The 18,970-nt window shown below is 40.5% G+C and overlaps 1 protein-coding gene across 4 annotated transcripts in view; it reads right to left on the bottom strand.

Moving 5' to 3' along the window:
- The window catches only part of RASGRP3 (RAS guanyl releasing protein 3), a 115,247-nt gene that overhangs the window by 94,922 nt on the left and 1,355 nt on the right, over window positions 1-18,970 (bottom strand). The window contains exon 2 of one of the 4 annotated variants that reach the window (XM_021087649.1): window positions 3,528-3,572. The exons of the other annotated variants lie outside the window; for them this stretch is intronic. The gene's annotated coding sequence lies outside the window, so the exon portion shown is untranslated. The remainder of the gene's footprint in view (window positions 1-3,527; window positions 3,573-18,970) is intronic. 4 annotated transcript variants of the gene reach the window in all.

Genomic DNA, 18,970 nt, shown 5'->3' on the forward strand with positions numbered 1-18,970 from the left:
AGCAACTCAAAGAATACAGAGATTTATATAAAGAAAGTATATTACAATAAAGGAAGTAAGATATATTATTATAGGCTAAGGATCTGGCATTGCCTCTGCAGTGGCATGGGTTCAATCCCTGGCCCAGCACAGTGGGTTAAGGATCTGGTGTTGCCACAGCTGTAGCACAGGTTGCAGCTGCAGCTCAGAATTGATCCTTGGCCCAGGAAGCAACATAGGGAGTGAGTGTGGCCAAAAAAACACAACCAACCAACCAACCAACAAACAAATAAAAAACCCCCTTTTTTCTCACTGAGAGACATACACCTATGAGAAATGCATCTCACACATACATGTGTGGGGTTCTATTTTTCCATTAAAAATTAATCTATAATTTAATTTGATTTTTCCACATAAAAATGTATCATTGGTCACATATTTTGGCTCCAAGATCAATAATACAGTTTTATTCTTTTTTTCTTTTTATAGCCATGCCTGTGGCATATGGAATACCTGGGCTACGGGTCAAATCAGAGCTGCAGCTGCTGGCCTATGCCAGAACCACAGCAACAACAATGCTGGATCCATAACCCACTGAGCAAGGCCAGGGATTGAACCCATATCCTCATGGACACTATGTCATGTTCTTAACCCTCTGAGCAACCACGAGAACTCCTTATTTATTCTTTTTAATAAATTCATACTCCTTCACAGTGTAGTTATAGCTATTCACCTTATTGCTGATCAAGATTCTCCCAGTATCTTACCTCTATAGACAGTGTTGCACTAAACATTCTACCACATATATCTTAGTTTCTGATGCTTTTATTTCCACATGCAGACCTCCAAAACTTGGATTATTTGGATTACAAAGTTAATCATTTTACTGTGCATTCTCAGTTATTGTTCCAAGACTAAAAGTAGTGTAAGGGTCATGGCCTCTAAAAGACTGATAAATGTTAAATTAGTAGATCAAGATTATAATACTAATTATAATGCCAATAAAAGGGCATTTCAGAATCTTATCTTACCAGGCATATTAACTAATTCACTTGTGTTGAAGATGTTTGCTTACTTTTCATGTAGAATAATAGTATTAAAAAAAAAAAAAAAAAAAGAAGAAGCATCTTAAGCCCAATTAACCAAAATTGGCCAAAGTTAAAAGTTGAAGTTTAGGGAGTTCCCATTGTGGCTCAGCAATAACGAACCCAAGTAGCATCCATGAGGATGTGGGTTCAATCCCTGGCCTTGTTCAGTGGGTTAAGGATCCGGAGTTGCCATGAGCTGTGGTGTAGGTGGCAGACGCAGCTCCGATCTCACCTTGCTGTGGTGGTGGTGTAGGCCAGCAGCTACAGCTCAGATCTGATCCCTAGCCTGGGAACCTCCATATGCCACGGGCGTGGCCCTAAAAACACACACAAAAAAAGTTGAAGTCTATTTCTCTTTGGCTAATGCTTGTTATTATCTGCATACACCAAAAACTCCATGAACAGTAAAGGCCATTCCAGTGGTAGAATCAATTGGTGACTGATTAAAACAAATACGGCCAATGTGAACTGCTATGTTAGAAAGAACAAAAATGTTAATGTTGGACTAGAAATATTTGACTATACTTTCAAAGCATGCAATGGTGCTAGTGTGAAAAAGGGTCAGTCACACACTCACTTATTTCTATTTTATTTTCTGGACTGTGGCCTTAGAAACTGAGGAGGCGACTCTTCTACATGCCATGTCAGTGAGGCAGGAATTAGGCACAAGCCAAACATAAGGATGGGGCACCTGAGGTCTACAACTACATTCCTTTTGGCATGGAGTGTTGATTGCAAACCACCTCTTCTAAATAATATGGTTTCACTTGATTGTTTGGTTTGGGACTTTGGAGTAAGAGGTTGGACTATATTAGTTTATATTTTAACAGCATATATATATATATATATTCCACATTAACTAATATGGCTATACCAGCCAACACCCTCTAAGACACAAGAGACTGAGCATAGGGTGGTTCCCTGTCTTAAGAAAAGCAAAAAAAAAAAAAAAAAAAAAAAGGTTACATTCAACATGTAAGGGAAAATTGTTCACATTACCAAAGCATTCTTTGTTTTAGAAAGCCACCACCATTGCAGGATTACAAGAAATGTGTGCACCCCTAGTGCATTAAAAATGGCATTCAACCAACCAAAATTCAACTCATATTATTCAAGAACACATTGACTAAGTAAAATAAACACGAGTCTGATTTTGGACCCAACTTACTGGCCCAGATGATCTGTGTCCTTTCCTTTGGAACAAAAAAGTAGGCAAGCAATTCCTAGCTGCCTGTGGTAGACAGGCTATTTCACAACCTCTCCAGGGGTGCTTAAAAGTAACCTGCTAAAAATAGCCCCTCCACTCTTCCTTAGTGTCCTCTGCTGAAGGGCCAAGTGAAATTATAAATTGCCTGAGATATGCCCTGCATTCTAATCCACAGGACTACTCTGAGCTGAAAATCTCCAGTAATCCTCCTGACAATACCAACATTAACAAACTTGTTCTTTTTAAACCACTTTCCAGAGTAGTAGGAGAGGTGGGGTGGTGAGTGGTGAGGATGCTGGCACACTGGAGAACTAGAAAATCAGGATTCTCATCATCAGCCACTCACTAGCTGAGTAAGTCACTTAGCCTTTAAGTAAAGGCAGCCTCTGATTTATGATCATTCGCCTTACAGATTTTTGACTTTATGGTGGTATGGAAGCTACAGGCCTTCAGTAGAAACATACGTTGAATTCTGAATTTTGATCTTTCCCAGGCTATCGGTCTGCACCCTGGTACCTTGCAGCATTAAGCTGTAGCTTCCAGTCAGGCCACTTGGTCACAAGGGTAAACCACCAGTATGTTTACAACCATTCTGAACCCCTACAACCCTTCTGTTTTTCACTTTCAGTATTCAATCAATTACATTAAATATTCAACACTTGGTTAAAAAATAGGCTTTGTGTAAGATGATTTTGCCTGACTGTGGACTAATAAAAGTGTTCTGAGCACATGTAAGGTAAGCTAGGCCAAGTGATAGATTAGGTGTATTAAATGCATTTTCCACTTATGATATTCTCATAAGTAGAGGAAAATCTGGGTAAGATTCCTCAGTTATAAAAGGGAAATGATAATATGCAACTCAAAGGGTAGCTATATGGGTTGGAAATAAGGCACAGCATTCCAGTTTTATCCTACAAAAATATTAAAACTAATGCACAAAGTTATGTGTAAGACACTTCAATGCAACACTTGTAATACTAACAGTAAAAAGGAAACAACCTAAAAATAAGGGGTCATTAAGCAGAATAATTACAATGCTTTAATTCAATGCTGTATGCATCATTCACAATGAAAATTTCAAAAAAAGAAAAACAACAAAAACCACTATGTATGCACAAATGGTTATTGTTTCAAATCAATTTGGAAGAAGATGTTAACATGAAGGTATTAACATTAGGCTTTGCAAATCAAACACGTATTTTAAATTTTTAAGTATAACCACTAAAAGAAAAGAAATAGAGTACATAACTTACTAAACACTAGAGAAGAGAAACTGGAATACAGAAAACTTGAAAAATCTAAGATAAAGGAGAGAAAAAGAATGGTAAAGAGAAAATTAAAAAAAAATACCTCAGTAACCACAACCATTGTTGTCTGAATTCACCATTAAAATACAAAGACTATCATTAAATAACAAACAAAAAGATGTATCCACTTTTAATCCATTCAGCGCCACAGGTGTAGGGTGTGCATGTGTATGAGTGTGTATGGATGTGTGTTGAGTGTGTGCATGTGTGTATGAGTTTGTGTATGTATGAGTATGCATGTGTGTATACGTATGAGTGTGTGAGTGTGTATGCTTATGTACACACACAGAGAAGAGGATCAGACACTTCTCCTCAACTCAAGTTTTAACACCACTTTTCTGAATCCTTGAAAGTAACCGAAGGAAGGGTCTTTATACCAAAAATAACAAAGGGAACTGACTTGGTGGGGAGTAAAGAGCATAAGGCAAGTGGAAGTGAGACAAAAAGAACCAGCAAAGAGAAATATACCTCCCTGCTGTAACCTCAGGGAAATGGTAAATGAAATGCATGTGAAGTTGTCTGATACCCAATCGGCCTGTGGCAAAAGATGCAACCTTTCCTACTTAAAATGAGGTCTTTGGGGCCGTGTGGAGCTCATGTCTGGGACCTCCTGACTCCTCTTCTCCATCAGAGGTGTGTAAAGAAGACACCTTCCTTGCACAGTGGAGCTAGAACTCTATAGAGAAATGTGAATTAAACTCTACCAGGCCACATGGGACAATGAACCCTGGTTCATCCATTCTTTCATGGAATCTGTGAAACTAGATAGATGGTTCTAATCAATCTTATCTGGAAAACAGATGGAAAATAACCCTTTCCAGAAGTTAATTCTTTTTTTTTTAAGTCTTTTTAGGGCCACACTCACAGCATATAGACGTTCCCAAGCTGGGGAACAAATCGGAGCTGCAGCTGTCAGCCTACACCACAGCCACAGCAATGCAAGATCTGAGCCACATCTGTGACCTACACTGCAAGGCCAGGGAATGAACCCTTGTCCTCATGGATACTAGTCTGGTTCGTTACCTCTGAGCCAAGGCAGGAACTCCTAATTCTTTAGTCTTATTCCAAAAGGAAGTGTGTGTTCCTCTGGAGTGTGTGTGCTTGGGGCACTCTCCCAGCCTCCACTGATTTTACACGTGGTGGGGCTGATAAGCACGGAATTGTGCATGAGACCATAGGAGAGGATGGACAGTCCTGCTATTCACTGCCTGTAAAGAGCTCTCCAGATGTCCTTCCCTGCCCCATTATCTCGGAATCCAAGCTCCTGAGTTGATCACTAGGATGCTGAAAAAGAAGCTGCTCCAGACTGAGAATCAAAAGACAGGATTTCTCATAATGGAACAGAGCAGGAGTCTGTGGGGCTTCCGGGCACAGACGCCTTTCCGTGTCCCCCATTTCTTGTTTGTAGGGAATAGGCTTCAGCCTCCATGACCTTCCCTGGGTTCCAAAGGGCAGGTTCAAACAGTTGCTAATCAGGGAAGGGAGCAGATGCAGAGACAAGGGAAGAGTAGTCACGAAACCATGGTGCAGCCTGGGAGCAGGGTCCTGGTTCCTCCACAAGGAATATACATAACACTATCTTTGAGCTCTTCTGCAGAACTAAAACCCCCCCAAACCTGGAAGATAGATGTTAACTACTTGATGAAGCCTTTTTCATTCCAGAGAGAAGATCACAGTTTGAACCACAGAAGCTCATCAGGAGATTCCCTAAAGCCAGATTAAAGGAACCTCCATCTGGAGACCCCTGAGTCCATATTAAAGGCCTGGAGGACCGGCACACACCCTGATCCTTAACAGCAATCCTGCCTTGGAACCATTGCTATAAAGTCTAGGATACGGTCTCCCTAACCTGCCCACCCTCCTCCACCATCCCCTTCAAGCGCAACCCCATCTGCCCCTCCTCCCGGAAGAACTTCCTTAATCTTTTGGCCAAAGTTCATTGGTCCAGGGATGGGCATGTAATCCAACCTGAGCCAATCATCACCCCTCTGGCTTTGGCCACATTGGAGTGTTTCAGGAGTAAACACCTGATTCAGGCAGGCAATTCCCTAACCTCATGAGTCCCTTCCCCCATGTTTTTCAGACATGGAACAAAACATCCTTTCTCTTTGGTCATGTCTAAGGCATAAAACGTAGCACCTACGAGCAGTCCTATTTTCTGCTTTGCCTACGTTTTGGGAGCCAAGGAAGAGAAAAGCGCTGGGCCTCAACTTTTAATTAATTCTCTGGTTTTAAGTATAATATGCCTCCCTTCAGCTGGGCCTCATCCAAAGACCAGGGTCCCCCACTCTAAACACCCATGTTTTATCCTCTTGAGAGACCAAACCTCCAGTATCCTATATTGTGTAAAGGATACCTAACTTTTGGGAACCTAACTTCTTTCTGGGAAAGTTTTTAACCAGTCTTCCTCGCTTTAACCTCACCTTCACCTGTAATTTTAATGATAACTAATACCACTAATTCCTGAATCTTTGAAGGGTTTTTCAGTGAACATTGGATTGATTTTCTGGTTTCCATTATTGAATTAGTGGTCAACCATCCAGTTTCCAAAATACTGTCATTGTGTATTTGTGACTTAAAAAAAAAACAATCCCTTTGATCTCATCTTTGTCTTTGTTTTGTTTTTGGGGGCCACACCCATGGCATATGGAAGTTCCCAGGCTAGGAGTCAAATCAGAGCTACAGCTGCCAGCCTACACCACAACCACAGCAATGCCAGATCTGAGCCGCATCTGCAACCTACACCGTAGCTCATGGCAATGCCGGAACCTTTAACTCACTGAATGAGGCCAGGAATCAAACCCACATCCTCATGGATACTAGTCAGATTCCTTTCTGCTGAGCCATGATGGAAACTCCTGATCTCCTATTATTAGGATCTCAGAAGGAAGAAGAGGTAGTAGGTAAAATTGTGGTAAACCCACCTTTAGCTGAAAGCTCAAGGTTTTTATAATATACCTGTCACTTGACGTTTTTATAATATACCTGCTGCTCTTTTAAATATTCTCAACCCTCTTTGATGTCCCTCTGGCCACAGGACCCATTTACTGCCAGGCTTACCCAGGCTCTCTCCCTTGGCCACCTGTTCTTTGCCACCTGTTCCCAGCTGTGTGTCTCATGTTTCAAAACTATTCCTCTTCCCATATGTTTCCCTTTCCTTGGTTACAGGATCATATCAAAGAAAACCCAGTTTTATTATTAAGGTGTTAGGGACTGACTTGCTCCTAGCTGGAACAGTTACAATTTTAAAAAACAACTTGCATGGTATTGGATGTGTGTGACTTCAGAAGCATGTATGTCCCCCATAAAAGAAATGTGGAAAAGTATAGAAAAGCATAAAGAAAAATAAGATCATTTCTAATCATGTCGTTCTTAAAATTTTTATTTCAGTGTGTATTTGTGGTCACCTGCAGATGGCCCCCTGTGAGCCTCACATGTCCTGGGCAGTCCTTGCTGACACTGAATCAGGGCTGGCCCTGATGACTATGAGAAGACAAGAGCTGCAGTGCTGGTAACCCCCAAGGCAAGGTCATAAAAAGACTTCCAGCTTTCTTTTCAGTCCAGGATCTCTCATTCTGAAGGAAGTCAGATGCCATGTCATGAGGATATTCAAGGAGCCCACAGAGACACCCAGGAAGAGAGGGACTGGGGGTCCTAGCCAACAGCCAACATCAATAGGCCAGCCACAGGCATGAGACGCCTCAAAAGCAGGTCTTCAAGGCCCCCATCACTTCAAGGCCCCAGCAAGTCAGCACCAGCTGACAGCTGGGGCTGACACTTCATTGTGACATGCTTTTTTGCTTTTTAGGGCCGCCCTTGTGGCATATGGAAGTTTTCAGGCTAGGGGTCGAATTGGAGCTACAGCTGCTGACCTACACCACAGCCACAGCAACACGGGATCTAAGCCGCATCTGCGACCTACACCACAGCTCATGGCAACACTGGATCCTTAACCCACTGAGTGAGGCCAGGGATCGAACCGCTTCCTCACAGATACTAGTTGGGTTTGTTACAACTGAGCCACAATAGCAACTCTCCCCCCCACTTTTTTTTGAGTTTAGTTGATTTGCAATGTTGTGCCAATTTCTGCCGCATAGCAAAGTGACCCAGTCATACATACACACACACTGCTCTTCCTATATTATCTTCCATCATGGTCTATTCCAAGAGACCGGATATAGTTCCCTGTGCTACACAGCAGGACTTCATTGCTTATGCATTCTAAATGTAATAGTTTACATCTACTAACCCCAAACTCCCAGTCCATCCCACTCCCTGCCCCTCCCCTTGGCAACCACAAGTCTCTTCTCTATGTCTGTGATCTGTTTCTCTTTTGACAATAGGTTCATTTGTGCCATGTTTTAGATTCCACATATAAGTGATATCATATGTACAAACTGCTCTTTAAAGGCACTTAGTTTGGGGAGTTCCCGTCGTGGCTCATTGGTTAATGAATCCGACCAGGAACCATGAGGTTGCGGGTTCGATCCCTGGCCTTGCTCAGTGGGTTAAGGATCCGGCGTTGCCATGAGCTGTGGTGTAGGTTGCAGTCAAGGCTCCGATCCTGCGTAGCTGTGGCTCTGGCATAGGCCGGGAGCTACAGCTCTGATTAGACCCCCTAGCCCGGGAACCTCCATGTGCCGAGGAAGTGGCCCTAGAAAAGGCAAAAAAGACAAAAAAAAAAAGGGGGGACTTAGTTTGGGAGTGACTTTTTATTCAAAAATAGGCATATAGATAGATGTTCAGTCTGCCTTTTTATCACATATAAATATTTCCAATGGCATTAGATATTCTTAAAGATTCCAATGTCATCAAATATTTCTCCAAAATATGATTTTTCCCATGGCTGCAGAACTTTCCATCTTACCTATATAGTATCATATACTGGGGTTTTTTGTTTTTGTTTTTGTTTTTTTTGAGACTGAAACAGCACAAACTTTATTCAGAGAAGTGGCATTTATTTATGCCAGAGAATGGAGAAGTAGAAACCCAGTTCACAAATCAACTTCTCCTACAATATATTTGGAATACAGTGTCTCAGTCCTAAGGAATGAATCCCCAGTGATGGTAAGTTGATGGTGGAAAAAAATATATGAGTGGAAATTCTTTATACCTTGTTAACATTTTTATTCATTCTTTCACTAAACATAACATTAGTATATTGGTATGTGTAATATAACAGGCAATCCACAAAAGGTAAAAATGATTAAGACAGAATTTAGGATCTCAAATCATATCTAGACACCTACCTTAGCATCAAATACAGAGAAATCATGTTATATCTGGTCTATATAACTACAGAAACACATCTGCACTCTATCACATATAAATTCATGCCCTAATGAATCTCATTACAAGAGATAATATCATGATAACTTACAACAAATGAGACTACTACTACTAAAGCACTTATTATACATAATATCTAGTTCCCAGAGGGGATTTTTAATTTTAATTTATTTTTTAGGGCCATACCTGCAGCATATGGAAGATTCTGGGCTAGGGGTTGAACTGCAGCTGCAGGCCTACACCACAGCCACAGTAACACAGGATCCAAGCCTGTTTGCGACTTACACCACAGCTCCTGGCAACTCTAGATACTTAACCCACTGAGTGAAGCCAGGGATCAAACCCACATCCTCAAGGATACTAGTCAGGTTCCTCACAGCTGAGCCACAATGGAAACTCCCAGAGAGGATTTTTTAAAAAATGGCTTTATTGAGACATAATTCACATACCATACAATTCGGTATATTGCATTATCTTTTTTTAAGTTGTGGTAAAATATATAACAAAAATTTTGATATTTTGACCACTTTTAAGTTTACAATTCAGTAGGATTAATTACACTCACAATATTAGGCAGCCATCACCATCATTTCCAAAACTTCTTTATCATCCTGAATAGAAATTCTATAACCGTTAAAGAATAACTCTCCACTCATTCCTGCTCCTAGTCTCTAATAACCTCTAATTGCTTTCTATCTTTATGATTTATCTATTCTAGATATTTAACATAAGTGGTATTATACAGTATTTCTCCTTTGTGTCTGGATTATTTCACTTAGCGTAATTTTTTCAAGATACATCCATGTTGCAACATATCAGAACCTCATACTTTTTCTATGGCTGCAGAATATTCCATTGTATGTATATACTATAATTTGTTTCTTCATTCATCTGTTGATGGACACTTGGGTTGTTTCCACTCTTTGGCTATCACGAATAATGCCTCCAGGAACACTGACCTACTCCAGAGAGAGTTTTTTTAAAAGCACAAAACATGGCTCATATTTCAAGGAATTCATAATTCGGTTGATGAGAGAAGAAATTTCTGGAAAATTAACTGTAGAGGCAAATAAAGCTGGATAAATGAAAGAAATACCACCAAACCTGTGATTAAATATATCAGACAAATAGTGTGTTAAGGTATTTTGGAAGAGGGCTATGTCACTGAAGACTGGTGATGGCTTTCTCAAAGAGCACATTTGTGCTGCATCTGGAAGCATATTCAGGCTTTGGATTGCAAGGAAGGAGGGGTATAGCATAGTCCTAGCTGGCCAGATCAGCACAGAAAAGTCTATAGAGAGGGAAAAATACATGATGTTTTCAGGGAAAGATAGGAGACACATTCGTTAGGGCCTGAGAGAGAGAAAAGTCAGAAAAAATAAATTGATTTATTACACCTGACCGCTTTGGAGGACACAGTTCAAGCCCCTCTTTGCTGAAAACCGCCCCTATCCTCAGGATTAGTGCAGACACCAGTCTCAAGGCCATAAGTGACTAGACAAGGTAATGACACCTGAGGCAAGGTTAGACTAATTGGATAATTAGATTCTTTCTGGAGAGAATTTGGAACTTAGAGCTATCAGTGCTTGAACAAAAAGGACCTTCATTGATTGGGGAAAGTGGAGAAAGAGATCAGAGAGAGAGACAGAGAGAGAGAGAAGCAGAGCCTCTCAGGAGAAGTGGAGGTAAGTAATTCGCCAGTCAGTTCTCAGGCCCCTGATCAACTGGTTTCTGGAGGGAGGCCCTTGTCAGTCTCAACTTCATTTCTTGTGTTTCCATGAGATACACTTTTTTCTTATAGCCAATACAGCTACGATGAATGCATTTCCATTCATTGCAACTTAGCTAAGATCCCAGGCAGTTTGTTGTCTTCTGCTGAGAGTTTAGCTAAGCTACTCCAAGGTATTGCTGCCTCAGCTTCCATTCCTTTGGCTAAGCGGCCTTAAACTACTCTAGCCCCTCACACAAGGGCATGCCCTAGATATAAGCCAGAAGAGTCATAGAGAAACCTAAGTTTCTGATATGACTTTCCCAACAACCCTTATGATCAACAGTTTCCCAGATCCTTCCCCTGTGTGTCCCTGAATTAAAACTCCTCTGGAGCTTACCAAAACCCTGGTGTCTTTGCTCTGAATGGACCAATCCAGCCATAGCTCAGGAATCCCAAAGCATTTCTCCCATGGACTGTGCCCTAATAAAAGCATTTGGCCCAGATCCTGTGCCTGCAGCCTGTCTTGACCTCCCTCTTGGTGCCTGCCTTTAACCTCCAGGATAAACCTCTCTATTTCAATTTCTCTTTGTGTTCTTTTGCTCACCGCCCTGCACCTGGGGCTCTACTTAACAAATGTTAATTAACAAAGTCACAGGAACCCCCAAGACATTATAGTGGGTCAGTTCCTCTGTATCTGTTGGGTTTGGAAAAAAAGTTTTTTTCCAAAATTCCCAAAAAGCCAAAACTTGAATTTGCTGCCCACTAGCAACTCTTTCTATAGCACTTTTATTGTATTGGGTATTACAAATAATCTAGACATGATGATTTAAAGTATAGATACGTGCAGTTTAAATGTAAATACTTTGTCATTTTATATAAGGGACTTGAGCATCTGAGGACTTTGGTACCGGTGGGGGTCTTGGAACAAGTCCCCCACGCATAGTAGATACCAGCGCATGACTGTATTCTCGGGAGCATGGAGAGTTAAGTATGGGGGGAGGGGAGACCCCAAGGGAAGGAAATCGGCTAGAGTGAGTCCCTGAGTCAGGGGGAAGGAGCAAGCATGGAAGTAGGAGTGATGGGAAGGGAGGATGGGTCATTTCAATTCACCTCCACGTTCCTGAATTCTCTTGCTCATTGTGAAATCACCCAGGGGCCCCACTCAACCCCGACTCCTTAACTTTGCCTAAAGGCCAGTTAGTGCCTGACTTTGCCACCTGCTCCTCATTTACTGGTGATGAGGAAAGCAGATGTGGGATATGCAGGATCCAACAGTTAATGGCGTTCGCCAAGATATAAAACACTGGCTCTTAGAAAGCACACTCTACATACAATGGTCAATTGCACATGCCTCCCTCCCCTCCTTTAGCCCCTTCTGGAAGCTGCAGAGGAAAGTTTAGAGAATGATTCAAATCCTGGTCCCCCTGTGCTCTGCATTTTTTTCTTCCTTGGGAGAATGGAGCAAGTTTGCAGAATTCTCTTTCTTATGTGCCCACATCACCTCTTTCAGGGCAACCTTTCTCTTACCTCCCTCATCTGCTATCTCTCTGCCAGAGGTGACTTAGGAAAATCATGCCTGATTTAAGAACCAAAAAATCTCCAATTATGGCTACATACTGAAGAGCAGCGCTAGAGGTACTTGGTCCTAAGGACAAGGGAAAAGGCAAATCCAAAGTTTAGAGGTAAAATCAGACACAGAAATGAAAAGGCCTTCTCCACCCATGAGTCACATCGATTATAAGGCCATCTCCTTAGAAAAGAATGCCATTGACTTCCTCACTCTTCTCTAGAAAAGGTGCTTTCATAGCGAAGTTAGCAAACAAAATAAATACAATTTATCTCTTATGCTTGTCCCCTCACCTGATAGAGCACCTGGAACTTCCTAGGTCCTCTAGCAGTGCTTTTGCTTTGGATAGATGGAGATTTTAAGTTGATTGTAAATGCATTTGAATAGTCCAATAATTCACATTTACATTAAATTATAACAATTTAAAATAATCATTTAATACATGATGAATACATTATAAATATATTATAATGATTTCATTGTAAGGAAATAGTATTTTAGGTGTACATATCAGTCGGTCACTCTTTATAACTTTATTTCCATGGAGAAAATGGAAAGTCAATTCAGAGGGCCAAGAACGGTCTTAAAAACAAGCTCTTGGAGCACATCCACTTGGTATATCATGCAATGAATAATCATTATTTATATTTTAAATGCCTTTAACTTTTATTTTGATTTTAGAATTTTCGGATTGTTTTAAACCTAGCTCCGTAACCAACCTTCATGGAATAAGAAATGAACCTGAAGTATGGTTGTTTCAGTTGGCTGCGACTCATTGCCGGGACTTGAGACGCCCCTGTTTCCAGGTTTGTGCCATTGGCGGGGCCTTAAGAACCTACAATGTCTTTTAGTTTTATCCACTTCCATAGTTCTATTTTTGAATCTCTATACTTAGCTCACAGAACTATCTTTGTCACACCAGCTGACTGGCGTGAGAGTCCCCAGGGCATAGTAGTTATACAAGATTATGGAAGCACACTTCCTACTCTTCAAATAAGACAATGAGAATGTAGAAAAGACATCAGACATGGTCACAATGGTAGAAAAGTGTGTGTGTGTGTGTGTGTGTGTGTGTGTGTGTGTGTGTGTGTGTGTGTGTGTGTGAACGGCCAAAGATTTCTTGTTTTGTAATAAGTTTTATGTATTATTAAGAGCACAATGTCGATAATGCTTTCTAGAAGTTCGTTTTAGGCGGTGTGATGTAATCTGTTCCCATGCCTAAATTCACTCAGAAACATCATGACAAAATTTCTTATAATCTTATAACATAAATGTCAAAATTGAGAGTTTTTAAAAAACCTCTATTACTCTTATTCTCAATGGAGGACTCCGTAGTTATGCAGCATTCCAGTTGACCCAACGAACTGCTGGATCGTTCTTAGAGGCCCAAACTCAAAAACTGTCAATCCTTTGCTTGCTTTTCAGTTATTCAGTTTGAGTTGATATGTGGAAGAGTGGCCTGCTGAATGGATCAGAATGAAGAAGACTGGGAGTCCTGAGCAGATTGCAGAATCTTATAGCCCAGGCTTCACATGCTACTTATGCAACCAGCAGCACTGCTGCTCTGCTGTGAATTGCACTGCTTGCTACAGTTGCCACTAGGCATCTGAAGACGCCAAGCACATGAAATGAGGCTTGCGCAAACTGACATATGTAGCAAGCACAAAATAGACAATGGATTTCAAAGACTTGGAACCAAAAAAGAAAAAGGTAAGTTATCTCATTAATAGTCTTCTATACTGATTGCATGTTGAAGTGATAATGTTTCGGGTAATACTGGATTCAATAAACAAGATTCTTTTTTTCTTTTTAGGGCTGCACCCATAGCTGATGGAAGTTTCCAGGTTAGGGGTCCAATCAGAGCTGCAGATGCTGGCCTACGCCACAGTCAAAGAAAATCTAAGCCTCATCTGTGACCTACACCATAGCTCACATCAACATCGGAGCCTAAACCTACTGAGCGGGGTCAGGGATTGAACCCTCATCCTCATGGATACTAGTTGGGTTTATTACAACTGAGCCACAAAGGAACTCTGAAATTCTTAAAAATTAATTTTTTCCTGTTTCTTTTTACTTTCTTAATATGGCCACTAGAAAGAAATAATGTATGTTGCTCACATTTGTGGCTCACTTTATATTTTTAGTGGACAGCACTTGGTCTAGAGGCCTCCACCATAAATCGCATGAGTAGTAACTGGTTTTGCAGGTTGGGAGTCAGAGCTGCTGCAGAATTTTATTCCAAATCAGGCTAATCAAAGGAGAAGACGACCAGAAGTAAAGGTTAAAGCAGCTCCTGGGTGCTTAGTTTTCCCATTCAAAAGCATTTTAATAATGCTCAACAGGACAGTTAAGTCATGTCTATGGACACAAGCCACAGGTTGAGATGCATGTCACTGCAGTGTATGAGATACCTGCCTTCCTTCGCTCTTTCCTAGTTGATAACATAGCCTACATTTTCATCTCAGGTCTTGTTACCTGTACTCATCTCACAGCGTGGAAACAGGAGAGTGAATCATGAATTCACTTGGTATGACTTTTTGTTGTTTGTTCCCGCTGCCACTACTACTAAAATGAAGGTAAGGAATTATTTCCACAGAAAATAGAAACATGAACTTGATTTTTTTAAATGTAATGGAAAACAAAATGTTTAAGATTCTATGTATGGGCAACAGGTGGCTAGTTATTATTTTATGTAGAGGCATTATTACTGGACACATGCACAGGGAGAAGTTCATGCTGACCCCGAATATTAACATGGATAAAAAATTCAGTTCCAAATCCCTCATGTGGGATTACCAGATTACTGAATTAAAAACACATTGGGAGGCATGCCTGCCAGAAAAGAGTTGTGTAACTGCTGGTAAAAACAACAGTGATTTCAGGAGTAGATTGAAAACAAAACAATAATATCTTTGTAATGTTCTGAAATTGTTGTATGAATAGAACTAAGACAGGCTCCCTTGCATTTCCCAGTCCGATTTGCTGACCATCTTGTCTGCCCATAATTGTTTTCTGCCATTCATTTCCTCCAATTGTCAATTATTACTAAAACAATTATGAAAAAAAAAACAAGTGTCTGTCTTTGTTTCCTGTTGCTGATGAATACAGTGAAGTCATAGAGCAGAACAGTGCATCATAATCTTTCCCATTACAATGAATTACGCTGTCACAAACAGGATACAGTTCTCTACTGGGCAAAGAAGCCTAAGTGGAGCTGAATTAGCACAAACCTGATTGGCAGCCATAACAGCAAGAAATTAGAGTACTGGAACTTAGTTCTCCACTTTTTCAAAACAGACTGGTTTTTGTGCCTCATTATAAAAGCATATGGGATCATGCCATGTACATAATATTCTGCTTTCTCATCTTCACTTGCTATTCACTACAAAGAGTTTCCAATGCCGTTACATGGTTTACTATAGCTGAACGGCTATTTGAAATTCCATATTGTGGAATATTATTTAGCAATTCCCTTATTCTGTATATTTATCAAAAATCCTGTCTGTTTGAAATAGATAAACTTTCTTTTACATACATTTTTGTCTCACTCTATGAATATTTTCTTAGGATACATTCCTAACATATAGACTATTTACTTTTCAGCTGGAATATAGCATGGTATTTTGAAATAAATACTTAGAATGAAACGTCTAGGAAATTTTCTTAACAACCAAGGCATAGCTGTGCATTAAAAATTTAATAACAAAACTTGATATATGTACCGTCCTAACAGGATAAACAAGTAAAATACTTTTAATTATTACAAACTTTAAGATAAATCTAAAACGGGTCTATCCAAAATGCCCTTCAGGCTAGCCAGATGAAAGTGTGAAAGTAGTTCCATGAAATCCTTTTCTAGAATCTCCTAGCACAACTAGTTTCCAAACCTCCTAGGAGCCCACAGATGATTCTGCAGTGATTCTGTGACCTCTTGGTTTCCTAAGGAGCTTGCTTCTAATGGCTGGCTGAGCTGTCCTTGACCTGGGCTGAGTATTGTTACTAGGTTCTGCCACTAGAGGGCAGCCAGGCACAGGGAGAGGAGTTTAACATCCTTCTCCATCCTGTTTCCTCTTCAGCATAATCTTTATTTCACCAGGTAACTGAGGAGAAATCTAAAAAGGAGTCGCTGAAGGGAAAAACAATGTAGGTAGTAAAATCCCGTTTAATAAACTTTATCTGAACTCAAACTTTAAAATAAAATTTAAAAAAAGGAAAATCTCTGTATAAACCATTAGCCCTTTCCTTAGGGAGATTCAGCAAATGGTGCAGAATTCTGAGGGCCACCACAGTTAGGAACGACTACTATGCATCTAGTTAAAAATTGGGTTATAGCATGAGCGGTTGTGGCCCTAGATCTTTGCTGATGGAGAAACTGAATCCAGAGCAGATACTCAACATTCTCTGTGAGAATGCGTGGGTACCTGGCTTTGAGTTCCTGAACACATGGTTCCATTTTTCTGCCACTAGCTAGGAAATCAGGGACAAGTCATTTACCCTGTCTGAACCTGTTTTCACATTTATACAATGTGTCGAGCAGTGGAACCTGCCCATGGGCGGTTGTGAGCATTAAATCAGAGAATGGATATTAAAAAGCTTGCCATATAGAAAATTCTTGACCAGCGTTGACTGTCATCATTATTCTCAACTGTCCACTTACTATTTCTACCTGATTATCCCATCATCACTTTGAATTTAGTATGTCTGAAACCAAAATCCTTGTCTCCCTAACTCCCTGATCTGCGGCTATCTCTTTGGCTATTTCTTTGAATGGACCATAAAACATAATATCCTCTCTAACACGTCCTCTCCAAAAACCATATTCAATTAGTTTACAAAACATGTGGCTTTGTTCTCCAACTGTCCCTCTATCTGGTTGGTTTCTTTTTCTCTGTTGTCACCAGCCCCCAGACCTTGATGAACTGTACTCTTTGCCCCACCAGGTCCTGCCTGGAATGGGAAGATCTTATTGATGTCATTTCCCTTTTCAAAACCTTCAGTGGCTCTCCAGCATCTTGAAATCAGATTTTAACTTCCTTAGTCTGGCATTGCAGTCCCACCTCAACCTAACCCCCACCTCCTCCAGAAGCTTTTCTTTTACTCCATATGTGTATTGTTTCTGCTCCTGTCAACCTGGTTCCCTGGAAAGGTTGCCAGATTTAGGAAATAAAAAACACAGGACTCTCTGTTGAATGTGAATCAGATAAACCACAAACATGTTTTGTTTAAGTATATCTCATGCAATAGGCCTCTCATACTGATACAATAGGACATACTCTTACTAGAAAAAGTATACGTTGTTTATTGGAAATTCACACTTGAGTGGAAATCCTGTATTTTATCTGGTGACCCAAGTCCATTGCTATCTCTGCCCAGGCACACAGATCCTTCCTTGTCTTGGATGCTCTTATCTCTTGCTGTACCCATCAGATCTCCTTCTGCCCTTCGAGGCTGGGCTCAACCTCATTCTTCCATGAAGCCTGCTTAGATCAGGGCTTCCTCATCTGTACACATTATCTATACCACCCATTTGGTTCCATATACAGGATGTCTTGTGTTCCACATAATTTCCTTGCTCCAAGTAAATGCTGAGTTTATCAAAGACAGAGATTATATTACAAGTAGGAGAACTTAATAAATATGCTTTGAAGGTGTAGGGTTGCTGCTGACCTGTCAAACAGGATATCAGGAGATGAGAGCATAGGAGAAAAAGAACCTCCAGAGGCCACTAATCTGGATGTAAGGTGCTCATAGACCCATGAACATCAATTTTCACCTCCCCCTCCTCCCACAGCAACAGGCCAGGTGGGTATGTCCACCTGACCTTGGCACGCATCTCCCTATGTCCCTCTTCAATAAATCCTGCAAACTGTGGATTGCACTTGGCAACATCTAAATTTCTTAACACTCCACAACACTCTCATCAGTAACCTGATTTCAGTGATATTTCAATGGCAGGGTCAAAGGTGGCTGTCCTGTGCAATCTGTAAACATACAGTGATTACAGGAGTTATGCTGGAAACCCAGAAATAAATGTCTATTTATTTAACAGAGAAGCTTTAAAAATTGGCAGCTTTTTTTCCCCCCAAATTTTCTAACTCTAATAATGTAGCATATTCTCAGGAGCTTCAGAATACATCCAGAAAGCTGTGACATTGTTAAGCCACGCTCAAGAAATCTATTTTAAATAGCTGGCATTTCATGAATACATTCATAAGCAACTATGGAGCATCCAGAAACCAATGACCAACAACAAAACTTTTAAAAGTGAAAAAAATACATATTCTTAGAATAAAATAGATAACTCGTAGTTTTATCTATTGTTTCAACCTTCAGTAGTATTTAAAACTTTTTTTATTCTTGTAATGTATGTAAACATACAAAGGTGTCAAATGAGAATGCTGTTTTGAAACTGTAAGAGGAAAACGTTCAACGTTAACACAAGTCAGGATCATTGTAAGCAATGTGGACCCATGTGGAGTGGCAGTTAATTAGAGTACTATAGGTTTCACTTTGTGGAAAGAGTAAAATAGATTCAGCCCTGAATTCAGGACGTTGCAGTACTGGCATGTCCTAGAAACGAGTGCTCAGAATTTGTTTCCTCAGACCCATCATATTTGTCCAGATTAATTTCACTTCCCCCTATTTTTTACAACCTACGTTTAACTAAGAAATATTGCTCTTTCTAGTCAAGCATATTTTTTCTCCGCTATTTCCATGGAATGAATTATAATTTTCTAATCAGAAGAAAATAACCCTTAAATTCTTCCAGGAAAGAGAACAGTCGGTGAGCTCCATAATGAGACAGCACTGAGCCCGTGGCCT

Source organism: Sus scrofa, chromosome 3 (assembly GCF_000003025.6).
Source record: "Sus scrofa isolate TJ Tabasco breed Duroc chromosome 3, Sscrofa11.1, whole genome shotgun sequence".
Taxonomy (NCBI): Eukaryota; Metazoa; Chordata; class Mammalia; order Artiodactyla; family Suidae; genus Sus; species Sus scrofa.